This window comes from Alligator mississippiensis, chromosome 8 (genome assembly GCF_030867095.1).
Source record: "Alligator mississippiensis isolate rAllMis1 chromosome 8, rAllMis1, whole genome shotgun sequence".
Classification (NCBI taxonomy): domain Eukaryota; kingdom Metazoa; phylum Chordata; order Crocodylia; family Alligatoridae; genus Alligator; species Alligator mississippiensis.
In genome coordinates, this window is record NC_081831.1 from 66,324,443 (window position 1) to 66,348,751 (window position 24,309).

The 24,309-nt window shown below is 47.2% G+C and overlaps 1 protein-coding gene across 3 annotated transcripts in view; it reads left to right on the plus strand.

Annotated features, from left to right (window-relative positions):
• The first annotated feature begins 3,928 nt into the window (after nt 1-3,928).
• AMOT (angiomotin) overlaps nt 3,929-24,309 on the plus strand; it is a 77,619-nt gene continuing 57,238 nt past the window's right edge. The window contains exon 1 of one of the 3 annotated variants that reach the window (XM_019487831.2): nt 3,929-4,033. The gene's annotated coding sequence lies outside the window, so the exon portion shown is untranslated. Of the gene's footprint in view, nt 4,034-23,232; nt 23,319-23,658; nt 23,789-24,309 lie in introns of those variants that run through there. The other 2 variants (XM_014607228.3, XM_014607229.3) reach the window with 2 other exon arrangements.

Consider the following 24,309-nt stretch of genomic DNA (forward strand, 5'->3'; position numbering starts at 1 on the left):
AAGATGTTGAACAGCGCAGGTCCGAGGACCGAGCCCTGGGGGATCCCACTTCCCACATCCCTCCAGATCAAAAAAGACCCATCCACCACCACTCTCTGGGTGTGGCCCTCCAGCCAATTTGCGACCCATCTGACATGCTCAAACCAGCGCGGAATCAGGATAGCTGGGGTCAGTACCTCACCCAGACCCAGTTGAACTGGGAAGACTCACAGGGAGAGAGACTGAAGCCAGAGATCCACATTGACGTGAGTCATCGTCCAGAGAAAGGGAAGGGCCAGATCTCTTCACCTAGTTCTGCACCCAAGCCGGGAGTCAGCTGATCAAGTCTTGGTCGTTTCCTCCATAGGGATCAGAAGCCTAAGCTGTGCAGCCAAGATCACACCTGATCGGAGCAGAAAGCTGGCAGGAGAGCCCAAGAAGCCCCAGGAACTAAGGCTAGGCAGTGAACAGACACTGAAGCGAGCCAAGCATTGGACAGGTGAGGAGTAGCTGAACTGCTTACTTTTAATTATCCTTATAAGGGACAGACTCTTGGGTATCCCAGGAACTAAATCTGGCACCTACAGCAACAAGGCTGGGTGAAGATAGGACTTAAAGTAATTAAATCACCAGAGGTATGAGGCAGGAGTGTAGGGGGCTGGAGGAGCTCTCAAAATTTGGCCCTTAAGATCAGTTGGCTGGTCCTGAAGGACACAGTGCTGCACGAGACTGGGATCATTCTTGGTACTGTCCCTGCTCAAGGATTGACTGTTCTCAGACCAGACATCACCGCCTATAAATTTTCCATCAAAGTCATGGCAGGAAAGACTAAGCAAGGGCAGGAGGAGTCTCTCTTGGAGGAGGGAGTGAGCTAAACCTTTCCACAGCCAGAGGCCAGGAATCACCCAGTCACCAAGACTTACTATCCTTTCACAGGTGGTGACTGTGACACTGACAATGGGCTTTGTACTAGGCAGCAGGGAAAATATACATTCAGATTGAATTTTTAAATAAATAAATAGAATTGTCTACTGAATCCAGGGAGAAGAATGATAAATAAATTTGAAATAATTAAACTACCATGTTTTTCCTCGTCCTCAATCTCCCAGGTGCCCAGACCAAGCAGGAGCCATGTAGACATTTGCTGGGCTTGCTTTTAGCTATTATTCATGTTTTGTAGGCTGGGATGCAGACCTCCCACAGCAGCACTGCAGAGGTAAAGAAAGGAGCAAGTCTGTGATCCACAGAAAGACGATGGATTTTGAAAATCTAATACTATAAAAACAAATACCCCACCAGGATTTATACCAAGTCTTTCTTGTCTGCCGGGTGAGTGAGGCCTAATGACAGCACAATTCATTGGAGTGTCACTCTTGCACTTCTATGTCCTGGATTCCCATGGAGTAACAACAAACATTTCTGATGTGGCTGCCTTCTTGGTATTTACAGTGAAAGGTCAGTGTGTGGCCATTAAACACTAAAAACATATTTTTTCTTCATCAAAGCCACCTCTCGAAAAATCAGTCAAAACTTCAGCGTGGCTGGAACACCCATAAGCAATGATTTTTAGTGTGAGAGCATTTTGTCATCTCATTCTTAAAGTTTGTTCAGCACAATTTAAAACGTTTCTGTATCTGTCTAGCTTATCTAATTGCTATAGTATTCAAGCCTGTGAAACTCACTCTCCTGAGAGTTCTGAAACCTCGCTGTGCCTAGATTTTGATTTGAGATCTTCTTCTATGTAGGCCATCCTACAACAGAGGAAAAGATACCCATGCAGCCTCACCGAAGAACAAAATAGAGAAATGGTCCAACATGAGAACATGAAAGATATCCACTTCATTATCAGCATTTAATTACATTGGTAGGTAAGAGGTCCCAGACATTTGAAACTTTTGGCAAGCCTTATTAGTGTTTTAGCACATAGATATCACTGTAGTTAGATATTTATAAATATCTATAAATATGTAGTTACATATTTATAAATACCTGGATTAGGTCCCTTTGATGACAACCTCTTATACTCTGCTGGATTTGTATCAGTTCTAGATGACCCCTGTACACTTCATGATGACATTCCTTTAGATATGAATCATCATCCTTTTATGTTTTAATTATATTTATTTAGAATATGCTTGGGAGGAAATGATAGCTCAGTACCATTAAACATGAAATACATATAACTCTATATAAATAATCCTATAGAAGATCTGTATTAACGTATGGGGTGCCAAAAAAAGATCACGAGCTGTGGAAGGTATTTTGTGCAGCCTATATTTAACAATAGAAACCACCAAACAAAATAAATAAAGAGGAAGAACTGCAGTCCTTGCTGTTGGGAGTTAGCCAATATTTTAAAATAAAAGTCTTGAAAAGGCTACTGTATTATTTTAGTCTTAGCCTTCGGTGCTGCGTTCACACCAACTTAGAGTGAATTCTTTCATTTATGCTATACCATCAACGAAAAACTAAACCTATGAAAACCATTTAAGTGTACAAACCAAACTCCATCAGGGCAGAAGTGTCAGCACCTTCCTCCCCGAGTCTCTCTAGAAATGTCCAGCCCATTACAGTGGAAAGAAATGTCCATGTTTTTATATTTATAAATATATTAGATTATTGACATGAAAGGCATGTGCCCCTGGAGGTTGGGGGGGCACGACGACTGCCTGCAGGCGGCAGTGACGGCAGCGGGGGCATAGCAGTGACAAGCGGGGAGCTCCCTCAGGCAGCCATGGCAGTGTTGGCAGTGGAGCAGACCAGGCGGGGAGGGCGAGCACTGAACAGTGGTCGGTGACCACCTGCAGACGCTGTTGGCAGCAGTGACCACCTGCAGATGCCACCGGCGGTGTAGGTGGCAAGGTGGGGGGTGGTGAGCGGTGACCGCCCGCAGGCCCCGCTGGCAGTGTCAGTTGTGCTTCTGTCAGGGGGTGCATGTGCACTTGTGTGCACCCCCTACGCATTGCCAACGGTAGGGCATGTCTCTCTGTGTATAAAGCACCGTGCAAAGCAATGTCACACTAACAACGAAAGATCACAAGTAGAAGGCTTTCTGCCTGACCTCAGACTAACAGGGCTAAGTACCTGTCTCCAGTCATGGGTAACATCAGTACTGCATCAACTGTGTGCACACGGGTCACCCGTGACTTGGTTAAGCACCTTTAGAAGTGAGAACCTGACCTGTACAGTCCTTACTGTCCTCTGATGAGTCCACCATCAAAGAGGCCAAATATTGTCATCTGCCGGGGCTGTGATATGGGAAGTGTGCAGTTCTTAAAATATCATTAGCCCTGCATTACACCTTTAGGAAACTGCAGTGGCAGCAGCCATATTCCAGTCAGCAGGTTATAGAGTAGACAGACATGAGAGCTCACACTGTCCTTTCCCATTTCTCACTTTATTTCCCTCCTTAGCGCCTCAAACACGTCCATCATCTGAGGTTTGCTTTAACCAGCAGTTTCTCATCACCAGCACCCCTCCCATTCCCCGGTGCAACTACTGCAGGGAATAGGGATGTTACAGGATGGCATTTAAAATCTTGGTCCTTAACATGGATGTAACAGCTGGAAAGGAGCAGAGCCAGCACCAAGGGAGTTGCCAGCTCCCCAGGAAGACCTAAACAATTGTCTCATGCACCGTGCTTTGGTGACCTCTCTGTTACTCTGACATAAATCATTCCAAGTAATAAGGCTGCTCTTTGTGCATAAAAACCCCAGCACCTGGTTGTTTTTAACCCATTAGGACCTGGCCCATTTTTGATCCATTAGGACCTGGCCTGGACCCCCGAGCCCCACCGCACAGCCAGGGCTGAGATGGAAACAGCTTGTGGTGCAGCTGAGAACTACAGTTCCCAGCAGGCCGTGCGGTGCAGGCTCGCACCGAGCTCTTCTGGGAGTCCTAGTCGGAGCTGCCTGATGAAAGTTAATAACTGAATCTGGGGTAGGCAGTTCCCAGAGCTCCTCGGTGTCTCTCATTGTTATGCTGCCTTTGTCACCTCCAGGGGAAGAGGCTCAAGATGGATGAATGGGATGCTGCTGGGGCAAGGGCCCATGGGGTAAGGAGCCAGGGCACTGCCCTGTGGGGTGCGGAGGGCAGGAGAGGGTCTCCCTGATGCTTGGCTGCACTGTACCTGGCTCTGTCCAGCCGCTGCCTTGGCAGACATCCTCTGCCTGCCTGCTGGGCTGATTGCACTGCTGGTTTGTTATGCATGGGGCATGCTGCGGGCTCAGAGGCAGGGGGAGGCTGCAGGTGCAGCCGGGGAGCAGCCCCCAGCAGCGCAGGGGGAAGGAAGAAGGCGCTGCCTGGCTCTCTGCTGCTGCCCTTTGAACTACTTTGTGTCCACTCACACAAGGGGAGAGGGCTGGGGATGGTGGATGCAGCCACTCAGTCATTCTCCTCCCCCTTCTCCCTTTCCCGGGCTTTAATCTCCAAAGCTTTTGCTGAGACAGGAATGTGCTGCTACCTCCCATGGGGAGAAGAAAGCCCTGCTGGTTTCCTCCCCTCCCCACAGAACCTGGAGTGGGAGTGCGGTGCCCTCCTCCTCACCCCAGACAGAGCAGCCCTGCCCTGCCCTCCCCCTCCATCAGGTCCCCAGAGAGATATGTGCTTCCCTGCTCCCCCCTGCACAGCCCTGCCCACCTCTTACCCCCTGCATTTCAGAGAGAGCCTTGCCACTTGGTTCCTTTTCTGTCCCTGCCACCAGAGTCTAGAGGGATGCAGGCTCTCGCCCACTCCTTCCCAGCCTACGTGGCCAGAGAAGAGCCATATTTCCCTCACCATATTTCTCTCCCTGTGTCCACAGAAAGGCACCCCTGTCCCTCTTGCCCGCTCACCCTCCACACTCACAGCCTAGAGGCCAGAGATAAAAATGGGCTGGGAGCACAGGTGATGCATAGGAAGGGTACAGGGGGGGCACACGCCCCTCCTGAGATTGGCCGCTGCTGACACTGCCGCTGGCATCTGCAGGTGGTCACTGCTCACCAGCCCCCCTCGCTCACCACCGACACTGCCACAACCACCTGCGGACGGTCCTTGCTCGGCCCGCCCTTGCCACCGATGTCACCACAGCCACCTGCAGGCGGTCCCCACTCGCCACTGCCATGCACCTGCCGTTGACACCACCGCCAACACCACCACTGCTGCCTGTGGGCAGTCGCCGTGCTCCCCCAGCCTCAGGAGGCACATGTTGTTCATGGCTGGGAGGATAGCTCAGTGGCTGAGGCACTGGATCAGGGTCCTGGTAACCTGGGTTCACTACCAGGTTTGTCACAGATTCCTTTTGTGACCTAGGACAATTTGCTTCCCTCTCCTCTGTGCCTCCTTAGTTTTTCATCTCTACAGAGGTGATAATCCTTCCCTGCCTCTCAGCAGGACTGTGGACTATTCATGAACTCTACAGTACATGGACAAGAATGGGAGAGTGGAGAAAGTGTTGTCTTGCCTTAAAGCACTGAGCAATACTGAGGTTATGCAGCTCCCCTTTCTTCCTCCATCTCCCACAGTCCAGATGGAGGATGCATCCTTTTCTCTCCCTCCCCTCTCAAGTCTAAAGATTCACAGAAGTTTAGGGCTGGAAGGGACCTTGTGAGATCATTAGGTCCAACCCCCTGCTCTAGGCAGGACAAACTGCTGGGGTCAAATAACTCAGCAAGGTGAGCTTCCAGTCTCCTTTTGAAGATCTCCAGGGTAGATACCTGCACCACCCCCACAGGGAATGTATTTCAGAGAAGGCAGCTGCCCTTCTTTCCTCTTCCTGAGTCCTCCAGAGTCTTTGGGAAGGTGTTAGGTCATCCTAGTCCTCAAACCCTGTAGCATCTACACCAAGATTCTGCTCGGTTTCTTCAGTCCTTACAAGCCCTTTACATTAGAGGTGCACCAATACATTGATCTAATATTGGATTGGCACCAATATAAAGAAAATGGATTGTATTGGAAATCAGGCTGATGCAGCCAATAATGTGGCCAGTAAATGCCCGTGCATGCATGCAGTCGCAGAGCAGCACGCAGGCAGCTAGGAGTACAGCCCGGCAGCTTGGAGACCTGTGTGCAGCTGGTAAGTCTGTTGTGGTGGACGGGGACAGGGGAGGGAAGGGGTGTGGGGAGAAGCAGATCAACACCCCAACGGTGATGGAGGGAGGGAGTGGGGCGGGGCAGGGGCAGGAGCAGGGACAGGGTGTGGGATGGAGCTGCAGCTTGTCCGGGGGATGCAGGGAGGAAGGAGACTCCCACCGTGGTGTGCACCCTGGGAGGGCATGGGGAGTGCGTATGCCCCCGGTTCTGCACGGGGGTGGGAGGCAAGGTATGCTGTAGCTGTGGGCTGGGGGATGCACCGGGCTCTTCCTGGTTTGTGGGGGCTGTGCTCCCAGTGCATGGAGGCTGTGCTTGGGGCTGTCCTCGAGGCTGTGCTTAGGATGGGCAGCTGTGGTGCTGGGAGGGGGGTACAGTGAAATTTGGGGTGGCTGCAGCCCCCCATAACTCCCTCCCAGTGTTGCCACCACCCACCCCAAGTGCAGCCCTGGCCCAACCCTCCCACCACATGCTGGGAAGAGCCTGGTGTAGCCCCAGCCCACAGCTGCAGCCCTCCCATACAGATCCAGGGGCACATGACCCCATACCTTTCTGGGGTGCGTGCAGCTGTGGGAGCCACCCCCTACCCTGTGTCTCCCGGATGAGCCATGGCTCCGTCCAGTGCCCCACCCCACCCCGGCTGGGTAGTGCCTACCCAAGCCCCTGCCCCACTCCCTCCCTCACTGTGGGGCCTTGATCTGCCCTCCCCCCCACCCCATGTCCCTTCTCTCCTCCATCCCCATCCATCACAAATGACTTATCAGCTGCATGCAGCTGTATCAGAAATCGGATCAGTATTGGTCAATATGTCTCCTTAAAAATCGGCTATTAGTATTGGTCCCCAAAATCTCTATCAGTGCACCCCTACTTTACATTCATCAGACTAGGAGCAACTTCCAGCTCTCCAGTTGTCATGTGGGGGACCAAACTGAAAAGTTTGTTAACAATCCCAGCAGAGTTAATACATTTATCTTAGTGTTGCTTTCTCCAAACAATTTTTGGGACCCACCCAATCACAGCTGTCTTTGGGTAGTGTCTGTGCCTGGCAGTCTTTGCCACCACCCCACAGCCTGGTCCCCTCACTTGAGAGAATACCCATGTTGACAGTCTGTGTGTCAAACCTATTAGACATCTGCTATGATCCTGCAATCCAAGTACCAATTCCAGTAATCCTAGTTTCAGGCTGTAAGGAACTGTGATCAAACCTGGGATCTGAGTGGGGGTAGAGGTTGATTTAAACAACCTTTAATCTACCTTGATCTTCTGGGTAGCTAGATTTAGCCCCCAAATAAATTAGAGTGACCCAAGGGGCTCACAGCAATGGGTTTCCAGGGGTTGGCATGTGGTTCTCTGGCAGTTCTTGATGTAGTCTAGGCCAGATGAATCCATAGCTCCTCAATTATTCTGCTTCAACAGGGCCAGAGCAGGGACCAAAAATTTGGCCCTAAATTGTCAGGTTCAGACTCTCAGTGTCAACTCACAAATAATTATTGGCTGGATCTTGTAAGATTCTAGCTTCCGTCAAGACTGTATGGAAAAAGTAGGGAGGAAACCTGATTTGATTTTGATTCTACCTAATGATAATGACAAGAATAAGTAAAGTAGTAGATGATAATTTCAACCCTCTAGTTCTTTTATAGGAATTCATCATCTGCAGGTCTCAAAACTCTTTCCAAGAACTAGGTGTATCATTATCCTCATTACAAATGCGTCTCTCAGTCACAGTCTACAAATAATTAAGGATACAACCTTGATGCTGAGAACTGGTGTAGAAAACCTGGTGAGGAAACAAAGGAAGGGGAAAAGAAAAGAAATGAGATGAAGGGTCTGAATGAATTTCAGAATAACAAAAAGGGAAGAGATGTGATGGAAGGAGATGGGAAAAAACATTGCTGGCTATTTGGGAATGGTTGTGGGTTTACATTCATACCAACCATGGCTGTAGAGTGTGCTGGAGGACATACTTGGTGCATCTACACATGCACATTTACTGCGCAGTAACCAAAATTACTGCACAGTATGGGTGCGCTTCTACACATGCATGCCTCTACTGCACAGTAAAAAAGGCGACTTACGCCAACTTGAACATATATTTGATATGTGCATCATGCAGGTATCAAATTTACACCCGATTAATTACTGCATCGTAATGCACGTGTAGATGCTTTACTGTGCAGTCCCAAGTCAGTCCACACTCAACGTTAATATGCTTTAATGCCTGCACGTGTAGACGCCGGCCCATTCCCACCTACTGTGCAGTAAATTGAAGCTGGTGTAAATGTACGTGTAAATGATATGCCCAGCGTGTCACCAAGTGGGACAGCAAGAGGCAGGAAGAGAATTCTTGGACAGTTCCCACTTTGAAGCCTTCAGTTTTCCACAGCATATCTGCCGAGAGCTCACTTCTTCCCTGCTACCTTATTTTCTTTCATTTGCCAGTGTTTGGAGAGAGGAAGGAGGTGAGGCACTGTTGGGTTTTCCTATTAACTTAATCTGTGGGAAGCCCTCTATAAATCATGGAATTTCCTAGTCTTGCTAGGAGCTCGATATTTGTACAGTGCAATCAAATGAAAGATCCAGGTTACCAGTCCTTTGACAGAAAGACCGTTATTCTGCTCTTGTGACTCTTAAGTGTGTCTGCCTTTGAAGTCTGAGGCTTAAGAGTCTGCATTAATGATCAAGGGACAGAGCTGAATACCAAATTCGTATCTTGCTAAGGCAAGGATGCATGTATGAATGGGGAAAGAGGGGCATCGGGGCATGTGGCACGTATAGCTCAGCTAATAGAATGGAGAAGCATTTGAACTCTTTCTGGTAAGTTTTCCACACTGGTGGCCAAATTCTTTTCAAATTCTCAGAGTTTAGCACCTTCTTTTTTGGACCCTGGCTCTGTACATTGTAACAATCTCTTCTTGTACCTTGCTATGTTCCTGAGCATCAGTTGCTCAAAAAACATGGACCCTTGTGTTTGAAATCAGAGTTCTTTGTTGTAGGAATTTACTCTGGCTTCCTATACAGAAGTCTTCGTTCCCTACAGGGTTGGGCAACATGGTCTTTGTCATATGACTGCCATTCTCCACCTAAGACTTATCTTAATTTCCCTGGTGCTTGTCTGGTGAAAAACTGCTATGGCGTTCTGTATAAAGTATTATTGTCAGAATGAGCTTCTCCAGAACAACAGCTTCTGAAATTGACTGTATGTAGAATATTACTGATTATTATTGCCCTGCTAATTATTAATCACCATTAGTATTTATTTGTTCTTGGTAGTACACAGCTTCATTAATTTATATCTATGAAAACCTGCGTAGTTGTCCATCTAGCTGTCTGCTGGGCCATCTCCTAAATTAAAATACACAATTGTGACTACAGCATATGGGCATGCTTATGTCAACTTGGGTGCATCTACACAAGATGCTACAGTGACATAGTGACACACTACGGTGACAGTGTCAGCGGGCACAAACTGTGACGCTGCAGCTATATCGCTATAGTAATGTGCTCCCTCGCTATAATGCATTGCTACAGTGACATAGCAGCTAAAAATTACCATGTGCCACCAGCACGGTACAGAAGGTACTAAAAAAAGTGCTAAACGATGGTGCAGTAACAATGGTGCCGTGGGGGCATGTGTAGACATGCCCCTTGATGCACAAATATCCATCACCAACTACAATAAAAGTAGACCCAGACTCATCTGGCCCTTAGTCCATCCTCTCATCATCTTCTGCCAGCTCTTCTAGCTGCTTCCTCCAATAGCTATCCTTATTGGATTAAGAAATAAATCATTAAGCCCTCAGTCAGGTTATACAGGGTCAGGTTGTTGTTGCTGGGTTTTTTTTCTTTTTAAAGAAAAGGAAAGAAAAAAAGACCAAGGATGGATTTTCAAGCAACCCCAAATCTAAACTAGATTTTCAAGAATTTCTCTCTCACATAGGCATCTTAGTGAGGATCAGAATCCAGCAGCTCCCAGTGTGACATTTATAGCATATTGGGTGTGTCTACATGTGCAAATGCTACAGGGTGGGTTTACTCTAGAGTAAATTACTCTAGAGTAAGCCCACCCTGGGCAGGAGGGGATTCCGGAGCAGATTTGCTATTCCTGCCCTGTACAGGGATTCAGGAGCAAATTTGCTACTCATGGCAGCATTCTGCTCTCTCCTCCTCCAGCCCTGCACTGGTCTCCTGTAGCAGTCAGAGGGAGCTCTAGGCTACCCTTGGGTGCTAGCCCAAGGGCTGGCAGGAAGCATGGGGCCAGGAGACAGCTGTCCCCTGGCTGGGGCTGGGAGATTGCTCCTTGACCCCAGGAACTGACTGCTGCTGGGGTGGGCTTCAGTGGCAGAGCTCAGGCAGGGACCATGTCCTCCAGCAGCAGGGAGCTCCCAGCCCTGGCTCCCTGATCAAGGGCAGGGGACTTGGAAAGAGCTGCAGGGATTCGCCGTCCAGCAGGGGGCTTGCTGCTAGGTGCCCCACTGTCAGATCGGGGCAGGGGGCTGGGACCTGCCCCTCCCCCACAGCTCATTTCAAGCCTCGTGCTTTGATCACCTGATTAGGACACAGGGCTGGGACCTGCCCTGATTGGGACAGTTCCTGGCCAGCCCTGAGATGCACAGGGAAGTCTGCACGTGCAGTCCGGAGCTGACTGGGGACTGCCCAAACTAGGACAGTCCCCAGCCAGCTCCAGCTGCATGTGCAGCCCTGTGCAGCCCAAGGCTGGCCGGGAGCGGTTCCTGTCAGTGGCAGGTCCCAGCCAGGGACCAGCTCCAGGCTGGGCAGGGAACACTCCCCATGCAGGGAGCTCCCAGCCCCCCCTACCTGATCATGGAGCAGGGTTTGGGAGACTGTTCCCAACTGATCATGATCACAGAGCACTCCCGCAATCACATCGGGGAGCTGGGGCTGGGAACAATCTCCCAGCCCCTGTTCCATGATTAGGATCACGGAGCGGGGGCTGGGAGCTCCCTGCTGCTGAGGCAAGGGGCATTGTCCCCAACTGTGCTCCAGTGGCAGAGCCTGCCCTGGCAGCAGGCAGCTCCTAGGGGCAGGGAGCAATCTCCCACCCCCTGCTGCCCCACTGACTGGCTGCAAATTTGCTCCTGGTTGGCTGTCTACATGTGTTGTACCGTGCAGTAATTACTTGGCAGTTAATTTGCTACTTGGATTTGCAGATAGTAAATTAACTGCTGAGTAGAGGGAATTACTGTGCAGTAAAAGGTCAGCATGTGTAGACAATGATGCTTAGTATGCAGTAATTAACTCTACAGTAAAGCATCTTGTGCAGATGCGCCCATTGGGTACCAAAATTCCCGATGAGGCACTGGGGAATTTGTTCTACTGCTCTAGCTGGGGCAGATGTAGTGCAGATGTGAAACTGGGTGTCTTGAGTATACTGAGCAAATTGTGTGTCCTGGTATTGAGCTTTTCTGCTGGCCTCACATATACCAATTTAAACCCTGACAAGAGAGAGCCCTTGAGACAGAGGCCCAGGGGAGATCACACAGTGGTAAAAACTCTAGCAGGAGGTCTGTAGTAGTGCTTTGAGTGTTGCAAGGATCAATAGAGCTGAATGATAATACCCCGGGCATTTTTTAAAAACAGTGATTTTTAAGCATACACACTGCTAAGACCTTAGACTAATATCTGTGGAGCCCTTAGAGATCTGGGGAATCAAACATGTTATGTAAAGATCTGATCTAAAGCCCACTGAATTCATCAAAAGATTTCCAGTCTTGATACTCTTGTGTTCAGGAAATTAAAAACCCAAACCAAGCCATTTGAAAGCAGTTTGATGTGTATTTAGTTTCCATTACCTAACATAAGTACAGCATCTTTCTATTACCATACTGAAAAAAAGAAAAAGAAACTGAAGAACAAAAGGTACCTTTGCAAAATAATAAAGGGGAAACAAGCTGGCTAAAGCCAGGAAACTCAATCCTAAACTAATGAATGCTCTGTCCTTAACTCACATTGTGTCTTTTGTTTTCCACTCATGAGCTGCACACAGATTCAGTTTGTCTGTTTTAACTCTTTTGAGGCCTGCTTTATACAGGGTTTTTTGGGTTTTTTTTACTGGCATAGCTCAATCAGGGGTGTGATTTTTGAGGTAGTTACACTGGTACAATCTCTAGTGTGGATGCACCTATATCAATGTAAATGTATGAGCTGCTTTTTGTTGCCTTCTTTTATGATAAAGTAACTGAGTGTATGGGGTTTGTTGTCTCATTTAAACTGCACTTTTACATTTAAAATGATGCTGTAACACACCATGTGTGTATACAAAGCTTGTATATAACATCCGGAAAATGAGGAGCCATGGATGTGCTACTGTTGTAGCTCCATGGTGGAAGCTGTAGTGTAGACAGCATTTTAGTCTATATTTTGATTGCAATACCAGTGACCAGGCTGTGGTAGCGCTGCGTACATGCTAGGGCTACATTTGGAAATGTGAAGAAAAAACACTGCAGTATAGACATGCCTGGAAGCTGCTGCTGTTCTTACAAAAATGGCACTGATCTTGATGGAACACCAGGGTATAAACTGGAAGATTCAGGGTCAGGGGGCATATCTCCTCTACTGATTTATATCTAGATGTGGAAGACAGGCAAAGTACCAGAGTACTGGAACAGGGCCAACATAGTGCCTCTCTGAAAAAAACCCACAAAACAAAACAGAGGACCTTGGGAACTATAGACTGGTCAGCTTCACCTTGATACACAGGAAGTTGCTGGGGCATATCATAAGGAAGTCCATGTGCCAGGCCAGCATCTGGAGGAGGAAAGTCTGATCATGAGCAGCCAGCATGGATTTACTAAGAACAAATTGTGCCAAACAAACTTGATCTCTTTCTTAAACAGTAACAACTTGGGTGGATGAAGGGAATACTGTGGATATAGTGTATCTGGACTTCATCAGGGCTTGCATTTTGATCTTCTCACAATCAAATTGGAGAAATGTGGGCTAGACAAAACTCCTGGAAGGTAGATAAAAACAATTGGCTTGATTGCCACAAGCGAAGGGTAATTATAAACGGGTCCAGGTCGGTATGGATCCATACAGGCAGGAGGTTTCAAGTGGAGTCCCATGGGGATCTGTCCAGGGCTCAGTACTGTTCAACGTATGTATTAATAATTTTGATCTTGGAATAGAGAGCTTCTTCCGCAAATTTACAGATGACATGAAACTGGAAGGATTGCAAATGTATTGGAGGACAGGAGCGCAATTCAGAAGGATCTTGACAGATTGAAAAGCTACACTAACAGGATGACATTCAGTGCTGACAAATGCAAGGTGCAGTACCTCAGGAAGAATAATCAACGACACAAAAACAAACTGAGTGACACTCGGGTAGATGGCAGCAGTGTAGAGAAGGATCTAGGAGTCTAGACAGATCACAGACTCAATATGAGTCTGCTGTGTTATGCAGCTGCACAAAGGCAAACATGGTTTTCAGATGCATCAATAGAAGTGTTAGGTGCAAGACATAGGAAGTGAGAGTGCCTTTTTCCTTGGCATCAGTTAGGCCTCATCTAGCATATTGTGTGTAGTTTTGGGCTCCACATTTTAAAAAGGACATGGAGAAGTTAGAGTCCAGAGGTGGGCAACAAAAATAATAAAGGGCTTGGAAGACAAGTCATGTGAGGAAAGGTTGAAGGAAACAGGCATGTTCATCTTGCAGAAAAGGCCCTTAAAAGGGGACATGATAGCACTCTTCAAATATAGGAAGGGCTGCCATAAAGAAGAGGGAAAAACCCTTTTCTCTCTTGCTGCAGAGAGCAGAATGCAGACCAATGGCTTGAAGTTGCAGCAAAATAGGTTTAGATTGGGTATCAGGAAAAACTCCTCCACTGTCAGAACAGAGAGGCAGTGGAACAGACTGCCGAGGGAACTCTCCGTCACTACAGGTGTTTGAGAAGAGACTGGACAAGCATTTGGGCAGGGAAGATCTAGGAGAGCTGCTGTCTGTGTTCTCCTATGCTTATTTCCCATTCTTCTGGGTTTTGCTAGTTGCCATGTGGGGCTTGGAAGGAAACTTTTCCCCATCCTGCTGCTTTGTGCATCAGCAGTTGTTTTTTAAATCTCTCTCAGAAGCATTGGAAATTGGCTGCAGCCAAGGCTGGGGATTTTGACTGGGGTCTGACAATGCTACTAACTTAAACCCAAAGGTTCCTGGTTAGAGGTTCTTGTCTGTCTGCTCAGGGTCAGACAGATCACCATGTTTGGTGTAAGAAGGAATGTTACCCCATTGTCAGATTGGTACAGAGTGAGAGTGTGTGTGTGTGTGTGGGTGGCAGGGGGTTGCCTTACTCTGCAGCAGAGGGCATGGCTCTTTTTTTTGGATCTCTCAAGCTTATCTTAACAACCCTCAATGGCAGCAGGACATTGGTCACCGTTGTCCCCGTTTGGCCTGTGGCAGGTTAGTGTTGTGTTTTGTGGTTGTGTCAGGGTTGGCTGTGTAGTTTTACTAATGGGTTGGACAACGGATTTGTATAGGTTAGTTTGGATAGGGATGATCCTGCCTCTGGCAGGGGGTTGGACTACTAGATGATGTCTGGAGGTCCTTTCCACCCCACACTTCTCTGTGATTCTAGACTATTTAGTAGCAATACAAGGGTTTTTTCTAAAGTAAACAGTGAAGAGATTGCCACCTAAAATAGTGACATTTATTTCTGTGTGGTTCAAATTATAAAAGATGGTTTCTGAGGGGGCAAAGATACTAAGGACCAGCTATAGTCATTTCTCCTCTTAAAAGTGACTGTTATGTTTGAAGGGGTGTAGGTTGTAGCCATGTTGGTCTAAGGACATAGGCAGGCAAGGTTCTTTGGGTGAATCTGATATCTCTTATTAGACCAACTTAAATAGTTTATGTTTGAAAGAATTTACTAACTGTTTGATAAGTTGAAATGAATCAGATTTGTATCCCATTTAAAATGAAAATGGCATTTTCTTTTTAAAAGACAATTCATTTGGTTTCTTCTGCTTCTTACTGGTTTATTCAACTGGTATTGCCAGCAGAGTGTGCTGGTGTCCTTTCACAACCTGGAGCCTGCCGATGAAAAGGACTGGGAAAATGTGATCATCATACTTTGTTTAGGGTTGTTGCTTGTAGCATGTTGGTCTAAGGACATAGGCAGACAAAGTTCTTTGGATGGATGTGATATCTTTTATTAGACCAACTAGTTAATTAACTAATTAGTTGGTCTAATAAAAGATATCACATCTACCCAACCTCCTCCGCCTGTCACACTTTGTTATAATTTTTATTGTTTAGGAACACAGTTGTCTGATAGTTACTGGCCTGTTATCTCTAATTACCATTGATCTTTTTTGAAATTCCATTAAAGAAAATGTGTAATTATTATTCTAAAAGTAATCCATTTGCTTAAAAAATGATGCCAGTCATGTTTTTTGCTTTTTCTATGTAACTTTACATGGTTTGTCTCTAATGCAGGTTATCTAAATTTTTAGATGATATATTCTACTTCACTGCTGCTTCTTAATTTTATGTTCAAAGAATCAGTTTAACATGTAGCATGCCTATAATTGGATCTGGCCCCGAGTTTATAATTAGTTCATCTCGGGTACAAGGGTCATTTTAGAACTGGAGTTGTATTTGAACCTATGCTTGGGAATAAGATACAAAATTTAATTAGGTCTTTTCCAACTCTCAGGTCTATGATTCTGACCCCAGTTTTAAAATTTGGTCTGCAAAGGAAAGGATTTAAATACAAATGGACTTGTGCTTCCTTTTCTTCTTCTTAAAGATTTATTCAAAAGGCATTAAGGCAGACTTGTTTTTTTCTATTTTTGTTAGCAATTTAGTTTTTCATTTTTGTTAGACTAAGGCATCCTGGGAATTAAGGCACGTCAAGTCTGGTCCTACTGGGGAACTACTAAATGTGTTAGAACATATTCTAATGCAAGTCCTCCATCTTAGTACCAATACTTTAGCAATGACTTCCTTTCTTTAAACTGTTCATTAGCCAAAGTTAGACAGCAGTTGACAACACTAACAACGAACAAGATTTAAAATCCTTTCCCCTCTCACTTGGTGAACTTGTATTCTCTTGTGGTTTCATTATTAAATTCGTTTTCCAATCATTGTAGAATCCACATAGACTTCCATTGGGTTCTGAGGGCACTGCAACCAGTGAGTTGTGGGATGATACGTGGTCCTGGAGACAGAGCACTCCTTGACTCAACTTCCTGTGGCACTTGCTCTTGATGGCTTCTCGCAAGTACAGTAGTTCAGTAGCATGATACACTCCACTGATGGTCTTTCCTGTTGAAAAGTAGTCAGTCATGATTGATAATCCCTTTCCTTCCCCTCTCCCCTTCCTGCAATTGGCTACAACCTTACTGATGCTCATCTTCTTGAATTTCTTGAGATATCTACCATGTGCTCTGCTGTTGGTCTTAGGCTCAAAGTGGTGAACCTATGTCCTGTCCCAAGTCACAAGACTGCTCATGATTTTTTTTCTAAGTTTGCTTGAAGTTGCCCCAGGCACCCATCTTGGTGATTCCACTCTCATGCCCAAGTCTTCACTAAGGATAGCATGCGCTAACTGTCCCTTACTTGCACTTGTCCATTCTTCTAGTGTCATTCACCACCATCTTGAGGACTGCATCAACTTGTTTTGGTGTGGTGGTCTCTGCTGTGTCCTGACCTTGACAGACCCTTAGCCAGGAATCCCACTCATTTAAAATTCAGCTGTCCAGTTTGTTACTGTTACTTGTGAAGGGATATCTTTTCCAATTACTTCCACTCTTGATGGGTTTGCTTTGGGGTCAGGTCTTTCTTATGGACTGACCTGAGCACTACTCTAGTTTTGTTCTTCACATAAAGTTAAAAAAAAGGAGATTGCTTCACTTTAATGTGTCCTTGTGCAACTTCTATAAGCAGAAAATATCTGCTAGTGAGAAACGCATCAAAAGACATGTACTGATATGGGAAATCTGTTGGGCCCTAACATATGACTCAGTAGGTCAGATCAGATACTTTAACACTCCCTGCTATTCAGGCAAACCTCCTGGGCATGGATAGGGCATGGATACATCCAGATAGCAGCCAATGCATTTAATTTAATTTTCTGTAGCTAATGCTGATAAACAGCTGCTGACTATGAGACCTATTTCAGAAATGCTCTGTCGAAGGGAAACTGAGCTCACTCATTCTAGAACATCCCTTAGACTGTAGCAGTGGAGTGATTTATGTGAGGAACATAGTCACTCATTTTATTTTCCATTTTCAATGGGGTATTGGGTCCCTGTTGTTTCCACCAAGGCTCAAGAGTCTTCTGTACTGGGCTGGGAACTGGGTTAAAGAACCACGTGTAAACCGAGTTCAACTTAGTAAGGACATAGTGTAGAGCAGACTTTTTAAAATCTGTGTGCTTCTGTCTATGCTAGCTTGCCGAACCCAGAGTTTGCTAGAACCATATTATTTAATTCACTGTAAAACCCAGCATAAACAGGGCCTCAGTAATTATGTACTCCACAGCAGTTGGCTAAGTTTTCTCATTAATTTTTTATTGTGTAGAATTAGCAGGCTAATAAACTGGTGTAGAAAGATATCACAAGTATTTAGAGAGGGGAAAGAAACTCATAATTTATGTCTATTCTGAAACACAAACATTTCCTAATAACCCCAAACATATTAGGTTTTCCACTGGAAAACTGATATCTGTCTCATGAAAGCTTGCAGAAAAGGACAATTTTCTTGTGATTTCCCAGTTGGTCTAATAAAAGGTATCATTTTGGAACTAAGAGTTCTAGTTTTTTGTATGTCTATCTGTCTCATGAGGACTACTAGCCTGTTGCAGATAGCATTTACTTTTGCTGGCTCAGGTGGATTGACTTTTTTTTTCTTTTTAACACAATGCATTTTAACACCACCTTCATCCAAGGACAGCTTCTCGGGCCACGTCCAGACAGGCACGGCCATGCGGTATGTGGCGCCACAGACATGTCTGCGGTGCTGCATACCACATGTTCAGCTGTTCTCTGTGCTGCAAGGGAGCAGTGTAGAGGGTTTTTTTGACCCCTGGATATCTAGGGGTCAAAAAACCCATGGGAAAAAAAGCAGAGTGGCGCACCCAGCATTAGCATGTGCCGCCCAAAGCTGGAGCCTGGCTGGTCAAAGCCACACTCCACTGCTAGCCAGGCTCTGCACGGCAGGATTGCTGCTGCTGCAGCCCTAGGCGGTCGGTCCCTGGGATCCCAGGTGAGGCTGCTGGGGCCAGCCCAGCGCTGATCCCAGCCTCACCTACCCCACCCGGGGTAACATGCTGCATGCCAAAGCACACGTGGCACAGGCATTCCCTGGGAATAACTAGTGGCAGCACAAGGTGCACTGCTGCTAGTTTTCTCAGGGGAACCAAATATCCATGCACATTTGGACGTGGCCTCGGGGCTTTCTTTGTGTATCGTGATCCACTAGATACAACATAGAGTTGGACACATCAAGTGTCCTGAATTCTAATACTGGCTCAACCCACTTAATTTCTTCTCTGTGAGCAAGGTTTACATCAGGGCTTCCGCTGTTGGCCTGGAAAAAATGCTTTTCCCCCTGGAGGCATCATTTGGCTCTTTTGTTCACTTTACCATCTTGTGAAGTTTTGGACATTGGTCACAGCTAGAGATAGAAGATTGGCTGAGGTATGCTGATGATCCTGCTCATACTTAAAATCTCTCAGACACCTAGCTGGTGGGTCTTGCTCCCATGCTGAGGGTCAAAGCAACTACCTGATTTGGGGTCAGGAAGGAGTTTTTTCCCCCTCTCAGGACATTTTTTTTACTACCTTGGAAGCATGGGGTATGGTCCTTTTCCTAGGATCCTCCCAGCACGTGTTAACCTAACAAATTCCCCGCAGTTTAAAGGGCGGTGTCCTTGTCTACCCTGCTCACTACTCCCCTCTGCATTGCAGAAATGTTTCTTAGCAGGGTGCTTTGTGGCTGTGGTATGTGAGGGGTCAAAGTGGGTGAACATGGGGGCCTGGACTAGATGTCCAAGGAGACCTCTTCTAGGTTGGCATTCTTCCTACCAGAGAGATGTAGTGACCTCAGGGAAAACCACTTCACTTGGCTGCACAGATCCCTTCCTGGTACATTGGCAATGGTGATTTTTATCTAGCTTTGTTTTTATTCTTATTTGTAGATCCCCAAGGCACAAAGCTATTATAATTCTTCTTGTACCTACTGTACGTTCCCCTGGATAGCAAACTCAGGATTATTGATTCAGTTATGTGATAAGAGTAAGGACAAGGAAATAGCCTGTCTTCCTGTTCCTTGGTTCCTGTACATTTGTGACATTTCTTAGCCTCAGCATCTTTTCTTGTTCTTTTCTATATTGATTTTTTTATTTAATAGAAGGTTATTATTATGGTTTGTATGGGATGGTTTGGCTAGGGCTGATCCTGCCTCAGGCAGGGGGTTGGCCTCTGGAGGTCCCTTCCTGCCCTACTTCTCTACGAACCTATGATTATATCATTCAATCTACAGCTTTCACCGATTTCTGGAAATGCATACACTGCTGAATGAAATAAAGATACTGGTGGCCAGAGTCTTCTTTGATTGCTTTGTGCTGGTCAGTCAGTACCTGGTTGTGGAAATCTCAAGCCTGGGAGAGTGCCTGAATGTGGAAAAGGCCGTATAGCCACCCACTCCAGCAGCCTCCAGTGCCAAGGGTAGGTTGAGGACATGGTCAGAGTGCTGCAGTGATGTTTAGTCTCTGTTGGTATAAAGGCCTCTGGGGCCATGGCCAACAGTGTATTTTCTGTGCTGGGGTGGAGCTTGTGTGGAACTGGCTTGTGGATCAAAGATCTGCAGACAGTTCATTTACGTGCCCTCAAAGACCATAAGACTAGGCCGTGACTGTGATCCATATAGTGGAGCAGCTTTCTTAACTCTAGCTGCAGAGAAGGAAAGATAGCAAGGCTGCAGCGATTACTGAAGGAAGAAACCGTAAAAGGAGGAGTTTTAAAGAATGCAAAAGGCAGCTACTCCAAAATCATAGGTGGAGGGATTCCAGTTTACTCCAACACTCTTTTAGGAGGAGGACAGGGTAGAGATTTATTTTCCTGCTTCCAAATTGTTTCCACAGTGATATTTATCTTCTGTCTTTTAGTGCATTTAATGTAACCTTTGCATGATTGCATAACTTGGCCTGAAAATGCTGGAGTGGCTATTAAGAACCCCTTTCTTGTGCTGTTTCCTGAATTCCCACATTGTAGCATGATCTATGTATGGAAAACTGCTGGCTTCCTTTATCTGGCAGTGGGTTTGCCAGGGTGTGCTTCAGTTTATGAGTACTGAGCTGGGTGGGAACGTGGGGGAAGAGAGGATGCAAAGGAAGAACATTTTATAAAGGGAATTTGGATTTCATACATCTGTCTTTGCTTTTTTCCTGTTCAGATAAAGCTGTTATCTCTGATTGCATGGTTTAAGCACGAGCTGCACTGGTGTTTTTTAGAATAAACAGAGGAACAGGACTTGAGGTTAACATGCCTCAAGCAAGGCTAAACATTTGTTGGAGTGAAAATTAAGCTGCATTTTTTCTTTGCTCAGGATCTTCCCCATCATCACCTTTTGGCAACACGAGCAGGAGACAGGATATGTGGTGGGGTCATTTATTTTATAAATCTTTATATTAATCTAACTGTAGCTATATATTTCCAATGCACCCCTTGCTGTACCATCTAGCAAACATGTTTTGTCTAGTTTTTTATATTTGCATACTGTAATGGCATGGGATTTTTAATGAATTGTTTCCATGTGTTTCCCTGTTTGTTTTTCTGACATTTTCTATGAAATGAATTTCAATTACAAGGGAGATAAATAGTCTATTTCTACATGCATGCATTTGGGATTTCTGGGGGGTTTGCTTTGTCTTTCTGAAATTGCTTCCAGATTTTTTCAACTGTAGATTTCTGAATGTTTATAAAGAACTGTCTTCTGCACAAAGCAATTGAAAGATGCAGAGTCAAATCTTGTGAGGAATCCCACTGAACTGAGTGCACTGGGCAAAGCTCAGGATTTGACCTCAGGCCAACAGGAACTGAAGACTGGAGAGCACATGAAAAGGAACATAACTTTGTATGATCAGGCTCAAAAGTTGAGACTATTGCAGGGTGTTAATGTTTTGTATGTCATGGGCTGAAAATACAAAAGGGGGGGGGAGAGGAGATAAAATGCTGTGGTGCATGGACTTCTTCCCTCTTATTTTTCATTGTTGTCATTCTTTAAATTGCAAGTTAGTGAAAAGAGCCAGTCACAAAACAAACACTATCAACTCCAGTAATCTCCATCCTGCTTTCACAGACAATGAAATGAATTCACGCAGAGGAGATTTCGCAAACAAAGGATTAGAGAGTTATTGTATGTAGATGCGGGGTAAGGAGCTGAATTGAGAGACCACAAAGTAATATTTTTTGTACATAAACGGGTCCTGCTGAAGGAGGACCCATTTGAGAAAAGAGGCCATCTTGTCATCACCTGGCCTCGTTTACCCTTGGGATTTGCCTTGATTACAGCCCTAAGTGCGGATAAGACAAAACCGGTGGTAGTACTGGAGCCAACCCCACTTTCAAGCTCCTGCACCAGTGCAAAGAACAGTTTCCCCCGTCTATGCTTGAGGTTTGTACTGCTGCAAACTCATACCTGTGGCATCGCACATTCTGAAGTGTTCAGAAATCATTGGTCAGACTTCCCCAAAATAGCCAGCTTTGAATGAACTGCAGGAGGTGGCAGCACCACAAAGATATGCTGAAGTCTAAAGAAGACCTGCAGTGCCTCCTGTTCTCAGCTGGATGCTTTAGGTGCAATCCTGAGGGACAATAGCACCTGCAGGTGTTCAGCACTATGTAGGACAGGCCTGTGAAAGAATATCTGATGGACTGCTTTTACTTTTAACATAAACTCATCTCATTTAAAGGGGCTTCTCCTTAAGTGCCCTGTAAAATGCATATATTTAGTCATCTTCTATTTTTGCCTTGCTTTCAATTATTTTTAGCAGTTGGCCAGCAAAAATGATGAGTCAGAATTTTAGCTGATGTAAACTTGATGGAGTCTCACATAGCTGGCACAGATTGGGTTTGATGTTTTTTCAGTCTTGGAGCCCTAACCTGAAAACATCCCTGGGGGCTAATTTACTCAAGTGACTGACTTGCTGCTTCTCCTGGTGCTCTGACTCTAGCACTAATGCCCTGATAAATCAGGCCAAAGAAACCTGGATCACTATGCATAGATTAATAACCATGAGTAAGTGTTGCACAGATCCATGTTGCATCACAGGAGCCTCTGCTACCTCATGTGAGCGTTAATATTTATAAAAGTTCATTAGATGAAAGCTGATACCCAATATGTATTTATATAGAGAATACATATTGTATGGTATAAGTAAATGAGTATGTTCTTTATATGAGCATAGATATTGCTCATATACACACACATTGCGTATGCATATATGCATGCGTGTATGCTATCGTGTGCATGCATATGCATGCTTGTCTATATGGGTGCATGCATATGCATGCTTGTCTATATGGGTGCATGCATATGTGTACATGCGTGTGTACACTTGTGTGCATTCATATACGTTTGTACATGTGTGTGTGCATGCATGCACGCACATGTGGGTGTGTATATACACACACACGTGTAGATGTGTGTGTCTGTGTAATTGGCTAACATTGTATTTTCTGTAACCTAGTTGCTTTCCCCTCCTCAGCTCCATCCCTCACGTTAGTCCCTTGCTCCCTCGATATGTATTTCCCTACTGGTTTTGTCATCTTTTTGGATTCATAACTCTTAACATCTACTAATAAAATTCAATCTTTTTAAAAATCCCCCCCCCACTTTATTCCAAGCCAAATTAGCCCAATCAAATTCTGAATCCGTGAGTCAGTCCAGCACCATAAGCGGCCTTATAACTGGCAAACATCCTCCAGCCCCATTTGGGGCTTCAGATGTTACCCAGTCCTTTGGCGGGCACCCCGCACGCAGGCGCAAGCCCAGGGGCTCGGGGTGCAGGGGATGCCCCGAGCTCTGCTTGCTCTCAGCCATTTGGCCGCGGGAGCAAGCCAGGGAGGAGCCGGCCCTTCCCATGAAGTGGGCGCAAAGCCAAGCCCGTCCCACTCCAGCAGCCAAGCGGGAGGCTCACCATCCGTGTGCGCGGCAGGCACTGCTGGGCGCCGGCAGAGCCGCCTTCCCCGGTGCGAGCAGGTGGTCAGGGCGGTCCCGGTGCCGGGCCAGCCTGGGGGGATCCGAGCCCGCCCGAGGTGCGTGTGTAACAGCTGCACTTTCCGATGTAAAACCTACAACTTCACCACGGTCCGGCGCAGGGCGAGCGGCGGCGGCGGCGGCACGGCGCCCGCGGAAGCGCACGCAGCTCCGGCCGGCCGTGCGGGCAGCAGCCCGGGCCCGGGCGCGTTTCCCGGCGCAGGCTCCCGCCCCGGGCTCGCTGCACAATAGAGGCTTGTGTCGGCGGCTCCGGTTTCTCCCCTCCCCGCCCGATTGACAGGCGGGGCCGCCAACGCGAGCGGCGGCCGCGGGGCCGGGCCCAATGGAGCCGCGGGGCCGGGGCCGGGGCGGGCGCTGCCGCGGGCTGCGCTGCCCAACTTGGCGGGGCGGCGGCGGCGGGAGCCGGTGCCTTGGATGCGGCGGGCGGAGCAGCCCGCGCGGGACCGGAGCTGCCTTCCCGCCCCCCGGCCATGCGCGGCCCCCCGCGGCGGCGCTGAGCCCGCACGAGGTGAGCCCGCGGGAGGCAGGAGCAGGAGGCGGGCGGAGGTCGCCGCTGGGCCCCCAAAACCTCCACGCCCCGGGTCGCAGCCCTGCGTCGGCCCCGGGGGAGGTTTGAGGGACACTCCCAGCGGGATTGCTTCTGCCTCTGGAGGGTGGGCAGGGACCGGGGGGGCACAGCTCGCGCAGCCCCTTGCGCGGAGCAGGACGGGCCCCAACTAGGTCATCCCAGCCGAGGCTTTGTCTGGGACCACCTCTCCGGTGACCTGTTGCAGGGCTTCACCACCCTCCTAGGGAGAAAGTTTTTCCTTGTATCTAATCTAAACTTGCTTCCCGTCGCTGCAACTTAGTTGCTCCTCGTTCTGTCTGTCATCCGAGAGCAGCTCCATCCTCTCGGAGCCCTCCTTCGGGGAGCCGAAGGCTGCTATTCAGTCCCCTCGTAGTCCTCTCTGGTTAGCCAGCGGGCGGGAGAGTGGGTTCATACGTGCGCCGGGATCATCCTGGCTTTCGCTAGATTTCTTGTCACTGCAC